The sequence below is a fragment of the Oncorhynchus kisutch genome, linkage group LG2 (genome assembly GCF_002021735.2).
Source record: "Oncorhynchus kisutch isolate 150728-3 linkage group LG2, Okis_V2, whole genome shotgun sequence".
Taxonomy (NCBI): Eukaryota; Metazoa; Chordata; class Actinopteri; order Salmoniformes; family Salmonidae; genus Oncorhynchus; species Oncorhynchus kisutch.
In genome coordinates this window covers 80,254,181-80,279,704 of record NC_034175.2, presented here as the reverse complement: position 1 = coordinate 80,279,704, position 25,524 = coordinate 80,254,181, and positions in this window count along the sequence as shown.

The following is a 25,524-nucleotide window of genomic DNA, read 5'->3' as shown; positions in this document are numbered from 1 at the left end:
TTCCCATCTATGTTGGTGTGAACCATGGTAGGTTGTCCTCTTCCCATCTATGTTGGTGTGAACCATGGTAGGTTGTCCTCTCCACATCTATGTTGGTGTGAACCATGGTAGGTTGTCCTCTCCACATCTATGTTGGTGTGAACCATGGTAGATTGTCCTCTTCCCATCTATGTTGGTGTGAACCATGGTAGGTTGTCCTCTTCCCATCTATGTTGGTGTGAACCATGGTAGGTTGTCCTCTTCCCATCTATGTTGGTGTGAACCATGGTAGGTTGTCCTCTTCCCATCTATGTTGGTGTGAACCATGGTAGGTTGCCCTCTTCCCATCTATGTTGGTGTGAACCATGGTAGGTTGCCCTCTCCACATCTATGTTGGTGTGAACCATGGTAGGTTGTCCTCTTCCCATCTATGTTGGTGTGAACCATGGTAGGTTGTCCTCTTCCCATCTATGTTGGTGTGAACCATGGTAGGTTGTCCTCTTCCCATCTATGTTGGTGTGAACCATGGTAGGTTGCCCTCTTCACATCTATGTTGGTGTGAACCATGGTAGGTTGCCCTCTTCACATCTATGTTGGGTGTGAACCATGGTAGGTTGCCCTCTTCCCATCTATGTTGGTGTGAACCATGGTAGGTTGTCCTCTCCACATCTATGTTGGTGTGAACCATGGTAGATTGTCCTCTTCACATCTATGTTGGTGTGAACCATGGTAGGTTGTCCTCTTCACATCTATGTTGGTGTGAACCATGGTAGGTTGTCCTCTCCACATCTATGTTGGTGTGAACCATGGTAGGTTGTCCTCTCCACATCTATGTTGGTGTGAACCATGGTAGGTTGTCCTCTCCACATCTATGTTGGTGTGAACCATGGTAGATTGTCCTCTTCCCATCTATGTTGGTGTGAACCATGGTAGGTTGCCCTCTCCACATCTATGTTGGTGTGAACCATGGTAGGTTGTCCTCTTCCCATCTATGTTGGTGTGAACCATGGTAGGTTGTCCTCTCCACATCTATGTTGGTGTGAACCATGGTAGGTTGTCCTCTTCCCATCTATGTTGGTGTGAACCATGGTAGGTTGTCCTCTTCCCATCTATGTTGGTGTGAACCATGGTAGGTTGTCCTCTTCCCATCTATGTTGGTGTGAACCATGGTAGGTTGTCCTCTTCACATCTATGTTGGTGTGAACCATGGTAGGTTGTCCTCTTCCCATCTATGTTGGTGTGAACCATGGTAGGTTGTCCTCTTCACATCTATGTTGGTGTGAACCATGGTAGGTTGTCCTCTTCACATCTATGTTGGTGTGAACCATGGTAGATTGTCCTCTTCCACATCTATGTTGGTGTGAACCATGGTAGGTTGTCCTCTCCACATCTATGTTGGTGTGAACCATGGTAGGTTGTCCTCTCACATCTATGTTGGTGTGAACCATGGTAGGTTGTCCTCTTCACATCTATGTTGGTGTGAACCATGGTAGGTTGTCCTCTTCCCATCTATGTTGGTGTGAACCATGGTAGGTTGTCCTCTCCCATCTATGTTGGTGTGAACCATGGTAGGTTGTCCTCTCCCATCTATGTTGGTGTGAACCATGGTAGGTTGTCCTCTTCCCATCTATGTTGGTGTGAACCATGGTAGGTTGTCCTCTTCACATCTATGTTGGTGTGAACCATGGTAGGTTGTCCTCTTCCCATCTATGTTGGTGTGAACCATGGTAGATTGTCCTCTTCCACATCTATGTTGGTGTGAACCATGGTAGGTTGCCCTCTCCACATCTATGTTGGTGTGAACCATGGTAGGTTGCCCTCTCCACATCTATGTTGGTGTGAACCATGGTAGGTTGTCCTCTTCCCATCTATGTTGGTGTGAACCATGGTAGGTTGTCCTCTTCCCATCTATGTTGGTGTGAACCATGGTAGATTGTCCTCTTCACATCTATGTTGGTGTGAACCATGGTAGGTTGTCCTCTTCCCATCTATGTTGGTGTGAACCATGGTAGGTTGTCCTCTTCCCATCTATGTTGGTGTGAACCATGGTAGGTTGCCCTCTCCCCATCTATGTTGGTGTGAACCATGGTAGGTTGCCCTCTTCCCATCTATGTTGGTGTGAACCATGGTAGGTTGTCCTCTTCCCATCTATGTTGGTGTGAACCATGGTAGGTTGCCCTCTTCACATCTATGTTGGTGTGAACCATGGTAGGTTGCCCTCTTCCCATCTATGTTGGTGTGAACCATGGTAGGTTGTCCTCTCCACATCTATGTTGGTGTGAACCATGGTAGGTTGCCCTCTTCACATCTATGTTGGTGTGAACCATGGTAGGTTGCCCTCTTCACATCTATGTTGGTGTGAACCATGGTAGGTTGTCCTCTCCACATCTATGTTGGTGTGAACCATGGTAGGTTGTCCTCTCCACATCTATGTTGGTGTGAACCATGGTAGGTTGCCCTCTTCACATCTATGTTGGTGTGAACCATGGTAGGTTGCCCTCTTCACATCTATGTTGGTGTGAACCATGGTAGGTTGCCCTCTTCCCATCTATGTTGGTGTGAACCATGGTAGGTTGTCCTCTCCACATCTATGTTGGTGTGAACCATGGTAGATTGTCCTCTTCACATCTATGTTGGTGTGAACCATGGTAGGTTGTCCTCTTCACATCTATGTTGGTGTGAACCATGGTAGGTTGTCCTCTCCACATCTATGTTGGTGTGAACCATGGTAGGTTGTCCTCTCCACATCTATGTTGGTGTGAACCATGGTAGGTTGTCCTCTCCACATCTATGTTGGTGTGAACCATGGTAGATTGTCCTCTTCCCATCTATGTTGGTGTGAACCATGGTAGGTTGCCCTCTCCACATCTATGTTGGTGTGAACCATGGTAGGTTGTCCTCTTCCCATCTATGTTGGTGTGAACCATGGTAGGTTGTCCTCTCCACATCTATGTTGGTGTGAACCATGGTAGATTGTCCTCTTCACATCTATGTTGGTGTGAACCATGGTAGGTTGTCCTCTTCCCATCTATGTTGGTGTGAACCATGGTAGATTGTCCTCTTCACATCTATGTTGGTGTGAACCATGGTAGGTTGCCCTCTCCCCATCTATGTTGGTGTGAACCATGGTAGGTTGCCCTCTTCCCATCTATGTTGGTGTGAACCATGGTAGGTTGTCCTCTTCCCATCTATGTTGGTGTGAACCATGGTAGGTTGCCCTCTTCACATCTATGTTGGTGTGAACCATGGTAGGTTGCCCTCTTCCCATCTATGTTGGTGTGAACCATGGTAGGTTGTCCTCTCCACATCTATGTTGGTGTGAACCATGGTAGGTTGCCCTCTTCACATCTATGTTGGTGTGAACCATGGTAGGTTGCCCTCTTCACATCTATGTTGGTGTGAACCATGGTAGGTTGTCCTCTCCACATCTATGTTGGTGTGAACCATGGTAGGTTGTCCTCTCCACATCTATGTTGGTGTGAACCATGGTAGGTTGCCCTCTTCACATCTATGTTGGTGTGAACCATGGTAGGTTGCCCTCTTCACATCTATGTTGGTGTGAACCATGGTAGGTTGCCCTCTTCACATCTATGTTGGTGTGAACCATGGTAGGTTGTCCTCTCCACATCTATGTTGGTGTGAACCATGGTAGATTGTCCTCTTCACATCTATGTTGGTGTGAACCATGGTAGGTTGTCCTCTTCACATCTATGTTGGTGTGAACCATGGTAGGTTGTCCTCTCCACATCTATGTTGGTGTGAACCATGGTAGGTTGTCCTCTCCACATCTATGTTGGTGTGAACCATGGTAGGTTGTCCTCTCCACATCTATGTTGGTGTGAACCATGGTAGATTGTCCTCTTCCCATCTATGTTGGTGTGAACCATGGTAGGTTGCCCTCTCCACATCTATGTTGGTGTGAACCATGGTAGGTTGTCCTCTTCCCATCTATGTTGGTGTGAACCATGGTAGGTTGTCCTCTCCACATCTATGTTGGTGTGAACCATGGTAGATTGTCCTCTTCACATCTATGTTGGTGTGAACCATGGTAGGTTGTCCTCTTCCCATCTATGTTGGTGTGAACCATGGTAGATTGTCCTCTTCACATCTATGTTGGTGTGAACCATGGTAGGTTGTCCTCTTCACATCTATGTTGGTGTGAACCATGGTAGGTTGTCCTCTTCACATCTATGTTGGTGTGAACCATGGTAGATTGTCCTCTTCACATCTATGTTGGTGTGAACCATGGTAGGTTGTCCTCTTCCCATCTATGTTGGTGTGAACCATGGTAGGTTGTCCTCTTCCCATCTATGTTGGTGTGAACCATGGTAGGTTGCCCTCTCCCCATCTATGTTGGTGTGAACCATGGTAGGTTGCCCTCTTCCCATCTATGTTGGTGTGAACCATGGTAGGTTGTCCTCTTCCCATCTATGTTGGTGTGAACCATGGTAGGTTGCCCTCTTCACATCTATGTTGGTGTGAACCATGGTAGGTTGCCCTCTTCCCATCTATGTTGGTGTGAACCATGGTAGGTTGTCCTCTCCACATCTATGTTGGTGTGAACCATGGTAGGTTGCCCTCTTCACATCTATGTTGGTGTGAACCATGGTAGGTTGTCCTCTCCACATCTATGTTGGTGTGAACCATGGTAGATTGTCCTCTCCACATCTATGTTGGTGTGAACCATGGTAGGTTGTCCTCTTCACATCTATGTTGGTGTGAACCATGGTAGGTTGTCCTCTCCACATCTATGTTGGTGTGAACCATGGTAGGTTGTCCTCTTCCCATCTATGTTGGTGTGAACCATGGTAGGTTGTCCTCTTCCCATCTATGTTGGTGTGAACCATGGTAGGTTGTCCTCTTCCCATCTATGTTGGTGTGAACCATGGTAGATTGTCCTCTCCACATCTATGTTGGTGTGAACCATGGTAGATTGTCCTCTTCACATCTATGTTGGTGTGAACCATGGTAGGTTGTCCTCTCCACATCTATGTTGGTGTGAACCATGGTAGGTTGCCCTCTCCACATCTATGTTGGTGTGAACCATGGTAGATTGTCCTCTTCACATCTATGTTGGTGTGAACCATGGTAGGTTGTCCTCTTCCCATCTATGTTGGTGTGAACCATGGTAGGTTGCCCTCTCCACATCTATGTTGGTGTGAACCATGGTAGGTTGTCCTCTTCCCATCTATGTTGGTGTGAACCATGGTAGGTTGTCCTCTTCCCATCTATGTTGGTGTGAACCATGGTAGGTTGCCCTCTCCACATCTATGTTGGTGTGAACCATGGTAGATTGCCCTCTCCACATCTATGTTGGTGTGAACCATGGTAGATTGTCCTCTTCACATCTATGTTGGTGTGAACCATGGTAGGTTGCCCTCTCCACATCTATGTTGGTGTGAACCATGGTAGGTTGCCCTCTCCACATCTATGTTGGTGTGAACCATGGTAGGTTGCCCTCTCCACATCTATGTTGGTGTGAACCATGGTAGGTTGCCCTCTCCACATCTATGTTGGTGTGAACCATGGTAGATTGTCCTCTTCACATCTATGTTGGTGTGAACCATGGTAGGTTGTCCTCTTCACATCTATGTTGGTGTGAACCATGGTAGGTTGTCCTCTCCACATCTATGTTGGTGTGAACCATGGTAGGTTGTCCTCTCCACATCTATGTTGGTGTGAACCATGGTAGGTTGTCCTCTCCACATCTATGTTGGTGTGAACCATGGTAGATTGTCCTCTTCCCATCTATGTTGGTGTGAACCATGGTAGGTTGCCCTCTCCACATCTATGTTGGTGTGAACCATGGTAGGTTGTCCTCTTCCCATCTATGTTGGTGTGAACCATGGTAGGTTGTCCTCTCCACATCTATGTTGGTGTGAACCATGGTAGATTGTCCTCTTCACATCTATGTTGGTGTGAACCATGGTAGGTTGTCCTCTTCCCATCTATGTTGGTGTGAACCATGGTAGATTGTCCTCTTCACATCTATGTTGGTGTGAACCATGGTAGGTTGTCCTCTTCACATCTATGTTGGTGTGAACCATGGTAGGTTGTCCTCTTCACATCTATGTTGGTGTGAACCATGGTAGATTGTCCTCTTCACATCTATGTTGGTGTGAACCATGGTAGGTTGTCCTCTTCCCATCTATGTTGGTGTGAACCATGGTAGGTTGTCCTCTTCCCATCTATGTTGGTGTGAACCATGGTAGGTTGCCCTCTCCCCATCTATGTTGGTGTGAACCATGGTAGGTTGCCCTCTTCCCATCTATGTTGGTGTGAACCATGGTAGGTTGTCCTCTTCCCATCTATGTTGGTGTGAACCATGGTAGGTTGCCCTCTTCACATCTATGTTGGTGTGAACCATGGTAGGTTGCCCTCTTCCCATCTATGTTGGTGTGAACCATGGTAGGTTGTCCTCTCCACATCTATGTTGGTGTGAACCATGGTAGGTTGCCCTCTTCACATCTATGTTGGTGTGAACCATGGTAGGTTGTCCTCTCCACATCTATGTTGGTGTGAACCATGGTAGATTGTCCTCTCCACATCTATGTTGGTGTGAACCATGGTAGGTTGTCCTCTTCACATCTATGTTGGTGTGAACCATGGTAGGTTGTCCTCTCCACATCTATGTTGGTGTGAACCATGGTAGGTTGTCCTCTTCCCATCTATGTTGGTGTGAACCATGGTAGGTTGTCCTCTTCCCATCTATGTTGGTGTGAACCATGGTAGGTTGTCCTCTTCCCATCTATGTTGGTGTGAACCATGGTAGGTTGTCCTCTTCCCATCTATGTTGGTGTGAACCATGGTAGATTGTCCTCTCCACATCTATGTTGGTGTGAACCATGGTAGATTGTCCTCTTCACATCTATGTTGGTGTGAACCATGGTAGGTTGTCCTCTCCACATCTATGTTGGTGTGAACCATGGTAGGTTGCCCTCTCCACATCTATGTTGGTGTGAACCATGGTAGATTGTCCTCTTCACATCTATGTTGGTGTGAACCATGGTAGGTTGTCCTCTTCCCATCTATGTTGGTGTGAACCATGGTAGGTTGCCCTCTCCACATCTATGTTGGTGTGAACCATGGTAGGTTGTCCTCTTCCCATCTATGTTGGTGTGAACCATGGTAGGTTGTCCTCTTCCCATCTATGTTGGTGTGAACCATGGTAGGTTGCCCTCTCCACATCTATGTTGGTGTGAACCATGGTAGATTGCCCTCTCCACATCTATGTTGGTGTGAACCATGGTAGATTGTCCTCTTCACATCTATGTTGGTGTGAACCATGGTAGGTTGCCCTCTCCACATCTATGTTGGTGTGAACCATGGTAGGTTGCCCTCTCCACATCTATGTTGGTGTGAACCATGGTAGGTTGCCCTCTCCACATCTATGTTGGTGTGAACCATGGTAGGTTGCCCTCTCCACATCTATGTTGGTGTGAACCATGGTAGATTGTCCTCTTCACATCTATGTTGGTGTGAACCATGGTAGATTGTCCTCTTCACATCTATGTTGGTGTGAACCATGGTAGGTTGTCCTCTTCACATCTATGTTGGTGTGAACCATGGTAGATTGTCCTCTTCACATCTATGTTGGTGTGAACCATGGTAGGTTGCCCTCTCCACATCTATGTTGGTGTGAACCATGGTAGGTTGCCCTCTTCCCATCTATGTTGGTGTGAACCATGGTAGGTTGCCCTCTTCCCATCTATGTTGGTGTGAACCATGGTAGGTTGTCCTCTTCCCATCTATGTTGGTGTGAACCATGGTAGGTTGCCCTCTTCCCATCTATGTTGGTGTGAACCATGGTAGGTTGTCATCTTCCCATCTATGTTGGTGTGAACCATGGTAGGTTGTCCTCTTCCCATCTATGTTGGTGTGAACCATGGTAGGTTGCCCTCTCCACATCTATGTTGGTGTGAACCATGGTAGATTGTCCTCTTCACATCTATGTTGGTGTGAACCATGGTAGGTTGCCCTCTCCACATCTATGTTGGTGTGAACCATGGTAGATTGTCCTCTTCACATCTATGTTGGTGTGAACCATGGTAGGTTGCCCTCTCCACATCTATGTTGGTGTGAACCATGGTAGATTGCCCTCTTCCCATCTATGTTGGTGTGAACCATGGTAGGTTGTCCTCTTCCCATCTATGTTGGTGTGAACCATGGTAGGTTGTCCTCTTCCCATCTATGTTGGTGTGAACCATGGTAGGTTGTCCTCTCCACATCTATGTTGGTGTGAACCATGGTAGGTTGTCCTCTCCACATCTATGTTGGTGTGAACCATGGTAGGTTGTCCTCTCCACATCTATGTTGGTGTGAACCATGGTAGGTTGTCCTCTCCACATCTATGTTGGAGTGAACCATGGTAGGTTGTCCTCTCCACATCTATGTTGGTGTGAACCATGGTAGGTTGTCCTCTTCCCATCTATGTTGGTGTGAACCATGGTAGGTTGCCCTCTTCCCATCTATGTTGGTGTGAACCATGGTAGGTTGTCCTCTTCCCATCTATGTTGGTGTGAACCATGGTAGGTTGCCCTCTTCCCATCTATGTTGGTGTGAACCATGGTAGATTGCCCTCTTCACATCTATGTTGGTGTGAACCATGGTAGATTGCCCTCTTCACATCTATGTTGGTGTGAACCATGGTAGGTTGCCCTCTCCACATCTATGTTGGTGTGAACCATGGTAGGTTGCCCTCTCCACATCTATGTTGGTGTGAACCATGGTAGGTTGTCCTCTCCACATCTATGTTGGTGTGAACCATGGTAGGTTGTCCTCTTCACATCTATGTTGGTGTGAACCATGGTAGGTTGTCCTCTTCACATCTATGTTGGTGTGAACCATGGTAGGTTGTCCTCTTCACATCTATGTTGGTGTGAACCATGGTAGGTTGTCCTCTTCACATCTATGTTGGTGTGAACCATGGTAGGTTGTCCTCTTCACATCTATGTTGGTGTGAACCATGGTAGGTTGTCCTCTTCACATCTATGTTGGTGTGAACCATGGTAGGTTGCCCTCTCCACATCTATGTTGGTGTGAACCATGGTAGGTTGCCCTCTCCACATCTATGTTGGTGTGAACCATGGTAGGTTGCCCTCTCCACATCTATGTTGGTGTGAACCATGGTAGGTTGCCCTCTCCACATCTATGTTGGTGTGAACCATGGTAGGTTGCCCTCTCCACATCTATGTTGGTGTGAACCATGGTAGGTTGCCCTCTCCACATCTATGTTGGTGTGAACCATGGTAGATTGTCCTCTTCCCATCTATGTTGGTGTGAACCATGGTAGATTGTCCTCTCCACATCTATGTTGGTGTGAACCATGGTAGGTTGCCCTCTCCACATCTATGTTGGTGTGAACCATGGTAGGTTGCCCTCTCCACATCTATGTTGGTGTGAACCATGGTAGGTTGCCCTCTCCACATCTATGTTGGTGTGAACCATGGTAGGTTGCCCTCTCCACATCTATGTTGGTGTGAACCATGGTAGATTGTCCTCTTCCCATCTATGTTGGTGTGAACCATGGTAGATTGTCCTCTCCACATCTATGTTGGTGTGAACCATGGTAGATTGTCCTCTCCACATCTATGTTGGTGTGAACCATGGTAGGTCCTTTATTTATGTTGCTTTTATTTATATTTTCTCCCCAATTTCCTGGTATCCAATCGGTAAACTCACCAGGGGTGATGGTCGGATTCGAGTTTATCGTCGAAGGAATGAGCATTACACTGAGGCCTGTACTCTGGAGCGGAATCGATGTGGAGGGTCCGTCATGGTCTGGGGCGGTGTGTCACAGCATCATCGGACTGAGTTTGTTGTCATTGCAGACAATCTCAACGCCTAGTGGTTAGAGCGTTGGACTAGTAACCGGAAGGTTGCAAGTTCAAACCCCCGAGCTGACAAGGTACAAATCTGTCGTTCTGCCCCTGAACAGGCAGTTAACCCACTGTTCCTAGGCCGTCATTGAAAATAAGAATCTGTTCTTAACTGACTTGCCTAAAACAGGGAAGACATCTTCCTCCCTCATGTGGTACCCTTCCTGCAGGCTCATCCTGACATGACCCTCCAGCATGACAATGCCACCAGCCATATTGCTCGTTCTGTGCGTGATTTCCTGCAAGACAGAAATGTCAGTGTTCTGCCATGGCCAGTGAAGAGCCTGGATCTCAATCCCATTGAACTCATCTGGGACCTGTTGGATCGGAGGGTGAGGGCTAGGGCTATTCCCCCCAGAAATGTCCGGGAACTTGCAGGTGCCTTGGTGGAAGAGTGGGTTAACATCTCACAGCAAGAACTGGCAAATCTGGTGCAGTCAATGAGGAGGAGATGCACTGCAGTACTTAATGCAGCTGGTGGCCACACCAGATACTGACTGTTACTTTTGACTTTGACTTTGTTCAGGGACACATTATTCAATTTCTGTTAGTCACATGTCTGTGGAACTTGTTCAGTTTATGTCTCAGTTGTTGAATCTGTTATGTTCATACAAATATTTACACATGTTTAGATTGCTAAAAATAAGCGCAGTTGACAGTGAGAGGACATTTCTTTTTTTGCTGAGTTTAGTTACAGTCTTGTCTCATCGCTGCATTGCGGTGCAGTGCCTTAGACCACTACACCACTCGGGAGGCGCAAATGATGTGGACACTGAGGAACTTGAAGCTCTCGATCTGCTCCATTTTGTCGATGTATTAATATTTATTAAGGATTTTGTGTGTGTGTGTGTGTGTGTGTGTGTGTGTGTGTGTGTGTGTGTGTGTGTGTGTGTGTGTGTGTGTGTGTGTGTGTGTGTGTATGTGTGTGTGTATGTGTGTCTGTGTGTCTCTTCACAGTCCCCGCTGTTCCAGAATGTGTATTTTTATGTTTTTAAATCTAATTTTACTGCATCAGTTACCTGATGTGGAATAGAGTTCCATGTAGTCATGGCTCTATGTAGTACTGTGGAATAGAGTTCCATGTAGTCATGGCTCTATGTAGTACTGTGGAATAGAGTTCCATGTAGTCATGGCTCTATGTAGTACTGTGGAATAGAGTTCCATGTAGTCATGGCTCTATGTAGTAATGTGGAATAGAGTTCCATGTAGTCATGGCTCTATGTAGTACTGTGGAATAGATTTCCATGTAGTCATGGCTCTATGTAGTACTGTGGAATAGATTTCCATGTAGTCATGGCTCTATGTAGTACTGTGGAATAGAGTTCCATGTAGTCATGGCTCTATGTAGTACTGTGGAATAGATTTCCATGTAGTCATGGCTCTATGTAGTACTGTGCACCTCCCATAGTCTGTTCTGGACTTGGGGACTGTGAAGAGACCTCTGGTGGCATGTCTTGTGGGGTATGCATGGGTGTCTGAGCTGTGTGCTAGTAGTTCAAACAGACAGCGTGGTGCTTTCAACATGTCAATACCTCCCATAAATACAAGTAGTGATCAAGTCAATCTCTCCTCCACTTTGAGCCAGGAGAGATCGACATGCATATTATTAATGTTAACTCTCTGTGTACGTCTAAGGGCCAGCCGTGTTACCCTGTTCTGAGCCAATTTTCATAAGTCCCTCTTTGTGGCACCTGACTACAAGACTGAACAGTAGTCTGTATGCCTTATGATTAACGAGTCGTGGTGTGATCATAACAACATACTGTACAGGAACTCAAATCCTTTTGTTCACCTGACTTAGAATTCCTTACGATCAAATGCTGACCGCATTATCTTCCAAGATAATTCTCTTTGATTATAATCACAGCTGTGTATATCCCCCCCAAGCAGACACCTCGACAGCCCTGAAAGAACTTCATTGGACTTCATTGGACAAACCACATATCATGAGGCTTCATTTATTGTAGCTGGAAGGTTAAACAAAGCTAATCTGAAAATACATTTTATCAGCATATCGAATGTGTGACCCGGGCTAACAGCATTCTGGATCATTGCTACTCTAACTTCCACGACGCATACAAAACCCTCCCTCCTTTCGGCAAATCTGACCACGACTCCATTTTGTTGCTCCCAGCCTATAGACAGAAACTAAAACAGGAAAAGCCCGTGCTCAGGTCTGTTCAACGCTGGTCCGACCAATCTGATTCCATGCTTCAAGATTGCTTCGATCACGTGGACTGGGATATGTTCCAGATTGCCTCAGACAACAACATTGATATATACGCTGATTCAGTGAGCTAGTTTATTAGCAAGGGCATCGGTGATGTTGTCCCCACAGCGTCTATTAAAACCTTCCCCAACCAGAAACCGTGAATGCCCGTCACGGACACCGACGTCTTGCTCCCAGACAAACTAAACAACTTCTCTGCTCGCTTTGAGGACAATACAGTGCCATTGACACGGCCAGCTAACAAAACCTGCTGGCTCTCCTTCACTGTAGCCAACGTGAGTAAAACATTTAAACGTGTTAACCCTGGCAAGGCTGCCGGCCCAGACGGCATCCCTAGCCGCATCCTCAGAGCATACGCAGACCAACTTGCTATTGATGAATGGTAGTCTACTATTGAGCTATTGGTAATTGGTACCCTACTATTGAGCTATTGGTAAATGGTAGTCTATTACTGAACAAATGATTGTTAAATGGTAGTCTACTATTGAATGAGCTATTGGTAAATGGTAGTCTACTATTGAATGAGCTACTGATAAATGGTAGTCCTCGGATGGGGCCACAGTGTCTCCTGACCCCTCCTGTCTCAGCCTCCAGTATTTATGCTGCAGTAGTTTATGTGTCGGGGGCTAGGGTCAGTTTGTTATATCTGGAGTACCTCTCCTGTCCTATTCAGTGTCCTGTGTGAATCTAAGTGTGCGTTCTCTAATTCTCTCTTTCTCTCTCTCTCGGAGGACCTGAGCCCTAGGACCATGCCCCAGGACTACCTGACATGATGACTCCTTGCTGTCCCCAGTCCACCTGTTCTGCCTTATTATTATTTGACCATGCTGGTCATTTATGAACATTTGAACATCTTGGCCATGCTCTGTTATAATCTCCACCCGGCACAGCCAGAAGAGGACTGGCCACCCCACATATGCTCTCTCTAATTCTCTCTTTCTTTCTCTCTCTCGAAGGACCTGAGCCCTAGGACCATGCCCCAGGACTACCTGACATGATGACTCCTTGCTGTCCCCAGTCCACCTGGCCGTGCTGCTGCTCCAGTTTCAACTGTTCTGCCTTATTATTATTTGACCATGCTGGTCATTTATGAACATTTGAACATCTTGGCCATGCTCTGTTATAATCTCCACCCGGCACAGCCAGAAGAGGACTGGCCACCCCACATAGCCTGGTTCCTCTCTAGGTTTCTTCCTAGGTTTTGGCCTTTCTAGGAAGTTTTTCCTAGCCACCGTGCTTCTACACCTGCATTGCTTGCTGTTTGGGGTTTTAGGCTGGGTTTCTGTACAGCACTTTGAGATATCAGCTGATGTACGAAGGGCTATATAAATACATTTGATTTTGATTTAGTCTACTTTTGAAATAGCTATTTAAATAAGGTTACCTGCAATTAAATGAGCTATTGGTAAATGGTACCCTACTATTGAATGAGTTGTTGATAAATGGTACCCTACTTTTGAATGAGTTGTTGGTAAATGTTAATCTACTATTGAATGAGCTATTGGTAAATGGTACCCTACTACTGAATGAGCTATTGGTAGATGGAACCCTACTACTGAATGAGCTATTGGTAGATGGAACCCTACTACTGAATGAGCTATTGGTAGATGGAACCCTACTACTGAATGAGCTATTGGTAGATGGAACCCTACTACTGAATGAGCTATTGGTAAATGTTAATCTACTATTGAATGAGCTATTGGTAAATGGTACCCTACTACTGAATGAGCTATTGGTAAATGGTACAGTTCTTTTGAATGAGCTATTGGTAAATGGTACCCTACTATTGAATGAGCTATTGGTAAATGTTAATCTACTATTGAATGAGGTGTTGGTAAATGGTAGTCTACTATTGAATGAGCTACTGATAAATGGTAGTCTACTATTGAATGAGCTACTGGTAAATGGTACCCGACTATTGAATGAGCTATTGATAAATGGAACCCTCCTATTGAATGAGCTATTGATAAATGGAACCCTCCTATTGAATGAGCTATTGATAAATGGAACCCTCCTATTGAATGAGGTATTGATAAATGGTACCCTACTATTGAAAGAGGTATTGGTAAATGGTACCCTACTTTTGAATGAGTTGTTGGTAAATGGTAGTCTACTATTGAATGAGCTACTGATAAATGGTACCCTACTATTGAAAGAGCTATTGATAAATGGAACCCTCCTATTGAATGAGGTATTGATAAATGGTACCCTACTTTTGAATGAGTTGTTGGTAAATGGTACCCTACTTTTGAATGAGCTATTGGTAGATGGAACCCTACTACTGAATGAGCTATTGGTAAATGTTAATCTACTATTGAATGAGCTACTGATAAATGGTACCCTACTTTTGAATGAGCGATTGGTAGATGGAACCCTACTACTGAATGAGCTATTGGTAAATGTTAATCTACTATTGAATGAGCTATTGGTAAATGTTAATCTACTATTGAATGAGCTATTGATAAATGGTACCCTACTTTTGAATGAGCGATTGGTAGATGGAACCCTCCTATTGAATGAGCTATTGATAAATGGTATTCTAATATTGAATGAGCTACTGATAAATGGTACCCTACTATTGAATTAACTATTGATAAATGGTAGTCTAATATTGAATGAGCTATTAATAAATGTTACACTACTATTAAATGAGCTATTGATAAATGGTAGTCTACAATTGATTGAGCTATTGATAAATGGTACCCTACTATTGCATGAGCTGTTGGTAAATGGTAGTTTAATATTTTATGATCTTGTTGTTAATGGTATCCTACCATTGAAGGCGCTATCGGTAAATATTATGTTGAACATATTAAACGGGTCTCTATCCACCGGATGTGTACCAAACTCACGAAAAGTGGCCGTAATAAAGCCTCTCTTGAAAAAGCCAAACCTTGACCCAGAAAATATAAAAAACTATCGGCCTATATTGAATCTCCCATTCCTCTCAATTCTTTTTGCCTTCCTGACAACAAACAATGTATAACAATGTATACGAAATGCTTCAGTCTGGTTTAAGACCCCATCATAGCACTGAGACTGCACTCGTGAAGGTGGTAAATTACCTTTTAATGGCGTCAGACCGAGGCTCTGCATCTGTCCCCGTGCTCCTAGACCTTAGTGCTGCTTTTGATAACATTGATCACCACATTCTTTTGGAGAGATTGGAAACCCAAATTGGTCTACACGGACAAGTTCTGGCCTGGTTTAGATCTGTCGGAAAGATATCAGTTTGTCTCTGTGGATGGTTTGTCCTCTGACAAATCAACTGTAAATTCTGGTGTTCCTCAAGGTTCCATTTTGGGACCACTATTGTTTTCACTATATATTTTACCTCTTGGTGATGTCATTCGGAAACATAATGTTTACTTTCACTGCTATGCGGATGACACACAGCTGTACATTTGGATGAAACATGGTGAAGCCCCAAAATTGCCCTCCCTGGAAGCCTGTGTTTCAGATATAAGGAAGTGGATGGCTGCAAATGTTCTACTTTTAAATTCGGACAAAACAGAGATGCTTGTTCTAGGTCCCAAGAAACAACGACATCTTCTGTTGAATCTGGCAATTCATCTTCATGGTTGTACAATCGTCTCAAATAAAACTGTGAAGGACCTCTGCGTTTCTCTGGACCCTGATCTCTATTTTGACGAACATATCAAGACTGTTTCAAGGACAGCTTTATTCTATCTACATAACATTGCAAAAATCTGTCCAAAAATTATGCAGAAAAATGTATCCATGCCATTGTCACTTATAGGTTAGACTACTGCAATGCTCTACTCGGTCTCAACCTTTAAGTCTTTAGTGCTGACTCATCTCTTCAGTAGGTCCTATGATTCAGTGTAGTCTGGCCCATGAGTGTGAAGGTGAACGGATAGGCACTGGAGCAACGAACCGCCCTTGCTGTCGCTGCCTGGCCAGTTCCCCTCTCTCCACAGCGATTCTCTACCTCTAACCCTATTACAGGGGCTTAGTCACTGGCTTACTGGTGATCTTCCTTGCTGTCCCTAGGAGGGATGTGTCACTTGAGTGGGTTGAGTCACTGATGTGATCTTCCTGTCTGGGTTGGCGCCCCCCCTTTGGTTGTGCCGTGGCGGAGATCTTTGTGGGCTATACTCGGCCTTGTCTCAAGATAGTAAGTTGGTGGTTGAATATATTCCTCTAGTGGTGTGGTGGCTGTGCTTTGGCAAAGTGGGTGATGTTATATCCTGCCTGTTTGGCCCTGTCCGGGGGTATCATTGGATGGGGCCACAGTGTCTCCCGACCCCTCCTGTCTCAGCCTCCAGTATTTATGCTGCAATAGTTTGTGTTGGGGGGCTAGGGTCAGTCTGTTATATCTGGAGTATTTCTCCTGTCTTATCCGGTGTCCTGTGAGAATTTAAGTATGCTCTCTCTAATTTTCTTTTTCTTTCTCTCTCTCTCTCGGAGGACCTGAGCCCTAGGACCATGCCTCAGGACTACCTGGCCTGATGACTCCTTGCTGTCCCCAGTCCACCTGGCCGTGCTGCTGCTCCAGTTTCAACTGTTCTGCCTGCGGCTATGGAACCCTGACCTGTCCACCGGACGTGCTACCTGTCCCAGACCTGTTTTCAACTCTCTAGAGACAGCAGGAGCGATAGAGACACTGAATGATCGGCTATGAAAAGCCAACTGACATTTACTCCTGAGGTGCTGACCTGTTGCACCCTCGACAACCACTGTGATTATTATTATTTGACCCTGCTTGTCATCTATGAACATTTGAACATTTTGGCCATGTTCTGTTATCTATTGGTGTCTCTGAGGAGTCTTTGGCCTGGTTTGCTAACTACCTCAGAGTGCAGTGTTTAAAGTCAGAAAATCTGCTGTCTCAGCCACTACCTGTCACTAAGGAAGTACCCCAAGGCTCAATCCTAGGCCCCACGCTCTTCTCAATTTACATCAACAACATAGCTCAGGCAGTAAGAAGCTCTTATCCATTTATATGCAGATTATACAGATTATACTCAGCTGGCCCCTCCCAGGATTTTGTGTTAAATGCTCTACAACAAAGCTTTCTTAGCATCCAACAAGCTTTCTCTGCCCTTAACCTTGTTCTGAACACCTCCAAAACAAAGGTCATGTGGTTTGGTAAAAATAATGCCCCTCTCCCCACGTGTGATTACTACCTCTGAGGGTTTAGCGCTTGAGGTTGTCACCTCATACACATACTTGGGAGTATGGCTAGGTGGTACACTGTCCTTCTCTCAGCACATATCAAAGCTGCAGGCTAAAGTTAAATGTAGACTTGGTTTCCTCTATCGTAATCGCTCCTTTCACCCCATCTGCCAAACTAACCCAGAATCAGATGACTATCCTACCCATGCTAGATTACGGAGATATAATTTATAGATCGCAGCTAAGGTTGCTCTCCTGTAAACTGGTCACCTCTGTAAACCCGTCGCAAGACCCACTGGTTGATGCTCTTTTATAAAACCCTCTTAGGCCTCACTCCCCCTATCCGTGAGCTTGTGTGGCCTACCACTTTGCAGCTGAGCTGTTGTTGCTCCTAGACATTTCCACTTCACAATAACAGCACTTACAGTTGACCGGGGCAGCTCTAGCAGGGCAAAGATTTGACGAAGTCACTTGTTCTAAAGGAGGCTTCCTGACTGTGTCACGTTGAAAGTCAATGAGCTCTTAAGTAATATTTTGTCTATGAAGATTGCATGGCGGTGTGCTCAGTTTTATACCCATCTTCAACCGGTATGGCTGAAATAGCCAAATCCATTAATTTGAATGGATGCCCACATACTTTTGTATTTATAGTGTACATCAATCCAAATGACTATGAACTAAGGGACAGTTACGTATTTATTCTGAATATGAACTGTGAACCTGTTGTCTTAAAATAAAAACGTGTTTTATTAAAAATAAGTGTCCCTTTTTCACCTGAAAACTGTTGGTTAAAAACACCTTTGTCCTTTACAAAGCAAGTGAAGGTTTTTTAATCAACAGCTTTCAGGTGAAATCTAGTTATGCTGCACTAATATGCTTCTCTATTGTTGAATTAAGTCATGTTAAGTAATATAAAGTCAAGTGTAATAATTTCATGGTTCTCTGAATAAAGAAACCAACACAATGACATGCAGACATCTCCTTTACGGCACAATATTTATTCAACAATATACAGATTCATCTCTCTACAGTTCAGACTGGTATTTATTTTATATCTTGCTTTCACTCTTTTGTACATTTTTTATTTACAGGATTTAAAATAGTCTTCTTTCCTTTAACAACATCAATGGTACAGTGTTTCACATCTTTAGTTCATTTACAACATCAATGGTACAGTGTTTCACATCTTTAGTTGAAGCGTCTAGATTGGATTCATTCTTTGTTTATTATTCATAGACCCTGTTCTCCTAACTCTGGGGCAGCAAGCTGCAGACAGCCAGGCGGACAGAGAGAAGGGCTCCCATGCTAGAGTCCATCTCTCTCTGACCCGCTGTCTGTCTGGGTTGTTTACAAAGGAAACGCTTCAGAGAGTGGATCCCTCTAGAAAGATGGCTAACATAAAAACCATGGTTGTGTTTTGTCATTCAGACGTGGACGTCTGGTTGGGTTCCATGTGAGGTCCTTCTAGCAGCAGCTTTGTTTATAAACCTTATAAACATGTTTACCTAGTATGTTTAAGTCAGACCTGTTGAGATGGGACTGTCACAGAACCACCAAATCATCTACAATTAACCAGCTCTTTAATCCAGGAGGTTTAAAGCCATACAAATACAAAATGTTGCATAGAATCAATTCTGACCACAAACACATGATGCCAGAGTTGACTTACAGCTTTGACAAGGAACAGAACAATCTGATTAGACCCTGCCATCCTCAAATCCAAATCCATCCTGTGTTGGATGTGACAGTCTCTTCCAGTAGTAGTTCGGACTTAACTAACCAACCCATCTGTGTGGAAGAGTCTAACTAACCAACCCCTGTCTGTGTAGAAAAGACTAACTAACCCAGATCTCACTGTCATCTACATGCAATGGAACATTACAAGACTCTGGACGATATTCTGCTATTAGCCACAACATAACAGAACAGGGTTCAGTCTCTCTGGGCTGTGGGAGCTGGACTGGGTTCTTCAAACCATTTAACAGCAAGGGGTGCCAGTCACGAATACAGCAGGTGATGACATGATTCAACGCTCAACCCCCAGACCCTAACTCCCCACAGCAGACCCTAACCCCCAAAGCAGAGCCAGACCCTAAACCCACAAAGCAGAGCCAGACCCTAACTCCCCACAGCAGAGACATACACTAATCCTCAAAGCAGCAGAGGCAGACTCCCACAGCAGCAAAGGCAGACCCCCATAGCAGAGACTCTGACCCCCAAAGCAGACCCAAACCCCCCAGCATCAGAGAGACCCTTTGGTTTTCACACTACTGAGCCAAGCTGAGCTGTACTGGGCAGGCCAAGTTAACCATACTTCTGCTCATAGCGTACAGATTAACCTTAGCTGCTGGAAAGGACAATGTAAAAAGACAACAAGGAAGCCAGCACAGTACGGTCGGGATCTTCAGGATAGTGGAAAAAAACAACAAGGAAGCCAGCACAGTACTGTCAGGCTCTTTAGGATAGTGGTAGTAGCTATGTGTTAATGGAGATCAGGAGTAGTAGATACAGTTGAAGTCAGAAGTTTACATGCACTTAATTTGGAGTCATTAAAACTTGTTTTTCAACCACTCCACACATTTCTTGTTAACAAACTATAGTTTTGGCAAGTCGGTTAGGACATCTACTTTATGCATGACAAGTCATTTTTCCAATTGATTACAGAGATTACTGTATCACAATTCCAGTGGGTCAGAAGTTTACATACAAAGTTAACTGTGCCTTTAAACAGCTTGGAAAATTCCAGAAAATTATGTCATGGCATTAGAAGCTTCTGATCGGTGCGAAAAGTGGAAATCAATCCCAGAACAGCAAAGGACCGTGTGAAGATGCTGGAGGAAACAGGTACAACAGTATTTATATCCACAGTAAAAAAAGAGTCCTATATCAACATAACCTGAAAAGCCGCTCAGCAAGGAAGAAGCCACTACTCCAAAACCGCCATAAAAAAGTCAAGGTATTGGAGTGGCCATCACAAAGCCCTGATCTCAATCCAATAGAAAATGTGGGGGCAGAACTAAAAAAAGCATGTGTGAGCAAAGAGGCCTCCAAACCTGACTCAGTTACACCAGCTCTGTCAGGAGGAATGGGCCAACATTCACCCAACTTATTGTGGGAAGCTTGTGGAAGGCTACATGAAACGTTTGACCCAAATTAAACAATTTAAAGGCAATGCTACCAAATACTAATTGAGTTTATGTAAACTTCTGACCCACTGGGAATGTGATGAAAGAAATAAAAGCTGAAATAAATAATTCTCTCTACTATTATTCTGACATTTCACACTCTTAAAATAAAGTGGTGATTCTAACTGACCTAAAACAAGGGAATTTTTACTAGGATTAAATGTCAGGAATAAAATAAAAAAAACGGAGTTTAAACGCATTTGGCTAAGGTGTATGTAAACTTCCGACTTCAACTGTAGGTGATCAATGCGCTTGGTGACCCAGATCAGACCAGGCCTACAGTAGGAGTATGTCACAACAATAATGATGAGTGAGAAAGTTAGAGGGTCAAAGATCATATCCCCAAGACATGCTAACCTCTCACCATTACCAATAACAGGGGAGGTTAGCATGTCTTGGGATTATGATCTAACCTCTCACCATTACCAATAACAGGTGAGGTTACCATGTCTTGGGATTATGATCTAACCTCTAACCATTACCAATAACAGGGGAGGTTAGCATGTCTTGGAATTATGATCTTTGACCCTCTGTAACTTTGTCACTCATCATTATTCATTAGTTAAGTGTTTGGAAACATATTCTATTCTTATTTACAGTAAAAGTGACACATTATATTATTTACCAAATCATTACTATTGGGAAAAAATTATCTGAAACAGGTTGTAGTGACAGCTTGATGTAGTTATTGCGTGCTAGGAATATGGAACCAAATACTAAACTAAAAAAGGATTGAAGGATTTATTTTCTACAGTCATTATTGGTGATCTTTATCAAGAGCTGTGAACTAGAGGGGTTGGTAATGATGGTACAGTCCAGTCAATGCAGCACCATCAACAGGCCTTACATCACACATCAGTAATACAGCAGAACAGAACAAATATCACTTTTGTCCTTAAATATCTTTGAAATAAGACTAGTCAACTGAAAATCGGCCAATACAGCATCAACTGACGACAGATGTATCATTTTCTATAAGGAAATCATCTGGTAAAGGAGACGAGGAGTTTGACCGCAACAGGGAAGACTGTGGGAACATCCCAAAGTGCACCATATTACCTACATAGTGTCCTTCTTCCCTATGGGTCCTGGTCAAAACTAGTACACTATATAGGGAATAGGGTGCCATTTGGGACTCAAAACCCTTTTGTGTCTTCGTGGCTGTTAAGAGTATAGAGCAGCTCTACAGGGTCACAATAACATGAAGAATCAGAACCAAGCTACAGACAGAATCAGAACCAAGCTACAGACAGAATCAGAACCAAGCTACAGACAGAATCAGAACCAAGCTACAGACAGAATCAGAACCAAGCTACAGACAGAATCAGAACCAAGCTACAGAGAGAATCAGAACCAAGCTACAGAGAGAATCAGAACCAAGCTACAGAGAGAATCAGAACCAAGCTACAGAGACAGACATACAGACTCAAGCTACTGAGACAGACAGAAGAGCTCCAAACCAACTAAAACACAATGCAGCCAACAGTCATCAGCCACACCACATCCAGATATACAGTCTTGTGATTGTATTGTAGTGAGTCTGTCTGTGCAAAACCTTGTCGGAGCGAAACCACCTTGTTCGTCCTCACTGGTGTCTCAGCATGGTGGAGTTGAGGCAGGGCTGAACCCTGGTCCTCTATTCCCTATATAGTGCACTACGTATACCGCCTGTCACTATGGCAGCAATCACCCAGTGTTGTGGGATCTGTCTGGTGTTCACTACCATTCTGTTCTACCTCAGCGTGTTCCATATTCACCTGCCACTCCACCACCTGGTTAGCTGGTCCTAGTTCTGTTTGTCAAGGTTCAGGTCTATGGTTCCTACCCTGGCTCCACTCTGTAAGGTTAGAGTTAGCAGGGTCAGGGTTCAGGTCTGCCTCAACTCCACAATGCTGAGACACCAGTGAGGACGAACAAGGAGGCAGATATTATGTTCAGGTAGAGAGTGTTAGAACCTCTTGCGTCCTCACCACAAGCCCGGAGAATTCAACACAGCTTCACATAGAGACACTATTCTTCTGATGGAATAACAAGGTAACATGGAACATCTTTAAACAGTGTTGTCTGGAAGCTAAAATTCTAAATGTAAGAGGTCCATAGTACAGTCTATGTAGGAACAGTATGTAGGAACAGTATGTAGGAGCAGAACAGCATGTAGGAACAGTATGTAGCAGCAGTATGTAGGAACAGAACAGCATGTAGGAACAGTATGTAGGAGCAGAACAGCATGTAGGAACAGAACCGTATGTAGGAACAGAACCGTATGTAGGAGCAGAACAGCATGTAGGAACAGAACAGTATGTTGGAGCAGAACAGCATGTCTGAGCAGAACAGCATGTCGGAGCAGAACAGCATGTTGGAGCAGAACAGCATGTAGGAACAGAACAGCATGTTGGAACAGAACAGCATGTTGGAGCAGAACAGCATGTAGGAACAGAACAGCATGTAGGAACAGAACAGCATGTAGGAACAGAACAGCATGTAGGAACAGAACAGCATGTTGGAGCAGAACAGCATGTAGGAACAGAACAGCATGTTGGAACAGAACAGCATGTTGGAACAGAACAGTATGTAGGAACAGAACAGCATGTTGGAACAGAACAGTAGGTAGGAACAGCATGTAGGAACAGAACAGCATGTTGGAACAGCAGTATTACTGTTGGTACAGTGATTTCCTATTGTCACTGTGTCTAAATTGGGAGCCGTGTCAGATGACTGGTCTGACGTCAGTAGAGTCTGATGTCAAGAGGTTATGTTTCTATTGGTCCTGTTTCCTGTGAGGCCAGTCAAGAGGTTCTGTTTCTATTGGTCCTGTTTCCTGTGAGGCCAGTCAAGAGGTTCTGTTTCTATTGGTCCGGTTTCCTGTGAGACCAGTCAAGAGGTTCTGTTTCTATTGGTCCTGTTTCCTGTGAGACCAGTCAAGAGGTTCTGTTTCTCCAGCGCGTCAGTCTTTCTGTAGTTCAGTCATGTAGCTGCACATCAGCAAACATCCTCACGTTCTTGTCCTCTACTTTGAAAGTCTGTTTTCAATACAGCATCACAAGACAAAATTATCAGGAAATTCAATTTTCTTTGATTAACCAACCATATCAATAGTTTGGAAATGATTAACTTAGTAACAGAAATCCAAATAATATACAGTACCATTCATAAGTTAGGACACACCTACTCATTCAAGGGTTTTTTCTTTATTTAAATTATTTTCTACATTGTAGAATAATAATGAACACATCAAAACTATGAAATAACACATATGGAATCATGTAGTAACCAAATCAAAATATATTTTAGATTCTTCAAAGTAGCCGCCTTGATGACAGCTTTGGACACTCTTGGCATTCTCTCAACCAGCTTCATGGGGTGGCAGGGTAGCTTAGTGTTGGACTAGTAACCGAAAGGTTGCAAGTTCAAATCCTAGGCCGTCATTGAAAATAAGAATTTGTTATTAACTGACTTGCCTAGTTAAATAAAGGTAAAATAAAAATAAATGAGGTAGTCACCTGGAATGCATTTCAATGAACAGTTGTGCCTTTCCTCCTTAATGCATTTGAGCCAATCAGTTGTGTTGTGACACGGTAGGATTGTTATATAGACGATAACCCTATTTAGTAAAAGACCAAGTCCATATTATGGCAAGAACAGCTCAAATAAGCAAAGAGAAATGACAGTCTATCATTACCTTAAAACATGAAGGTCAGTCAAGATCTTTGAAAGTTTCTTCAAGTGTAGTCGCAAAAACCATCAAGTGCTATGATGAAACTGGCTCTCATGAGGACCGCCACAGGAAAGGAAGACCCAGAGTTACCTCTGCTGCAGAGGATAAGTTCATTAGAGCTACCAGCCCAAATAAATGTTTTACAGATCTCAACTGAATTGAGAAAAGCAGCCAACAAGTACTCAGCATATGTGGGAACTCCTTCAAGACTGTTGAAAAAACATTCCAGGTGAAGCTGGTTGAGAGAATGCCACGAGCCTGCAAAGCTGTCATCAAGGGTAGCTACTTTGAAGAATCTAAAATATATTTTGATTTGTTTCACACTTTTTTTTGGTTACTACATGATTCCATGTGTTATTTCATAGTTTTGATGTCTTCACTATTATTCTACAATGTAGAAAATAGTAGAAATAAAGAAAAACCCTTGAATGAGTCGGTGTTCTAAAACTTTGACTTGTATTGTAGATATTTTCTGTATAATGATAAAAACATACATCAAGTTCATGGACTAAAACCTAGAGAATCACGTTTTGGTCTGATTTTCTTTTTGGCTCTAAAATCATGGTAATTGAAAAAGAAAACATTCACACAGCGACTGTCTGAGTTGTGATTATCACATTTCCATGTGAGTCATTTAGCAGACTCTCTGATCCAGAGACACTACAGTAGTGAGTCATTTAGCAGACTCTCTGATCCAGAGACACTACAGTAGTGAGTCATTTAGCAGACTCTCTGATCCAGAGATACTACAGTAGTGAGTCATTTAACAGACTCTCTGATCCAGAGACACTACAGTAGTGAGTCATTTAGCAGACTCTCTGATCCAGAGACACTACAGTAGTGAGTCATTTAACAGACTCTCTGATCCAGAGACACTACAGTAGTGAGTCATTTAACAGACTCTCTGATCCAGAGACACTACAGTAGTGAGTCATTTAACAGACTCTCTGATCCAGAGACACTACAGTAGTGAGTCATTTAACAGACTCTCTGATCCAGAGACACTACAGTAGTGAGTCATTTAGCAGACTCTCTGATCCAGAGACACTACAGTAGTGAGTCATTTAGCAGACTCTCTGATCCAGAGACACTACAGTAGTGAGTCATTTAACAGACTCTCTGATCCAGAGACACTACAGTAGTGAGTCATTTAACAGACTCTCTGATCCAGAGACACTACAGTAGTGAGTCATTTAACAGACTCTCTGATCCAGACACTACAGTAGTGAGTCATTTAACAGACTCTCTGATCCAGAGACACTACAGTAGTGAGTCATTTAGCAGACTCTCTGATCCAGAGACACTACAGTAGTGAGTCATTTAACAGACTCTCTGATCCAGAGACACTACAGTAGTGAGTCATTTAACAGACTCTCTGATCCAGAGACACTACAGTAG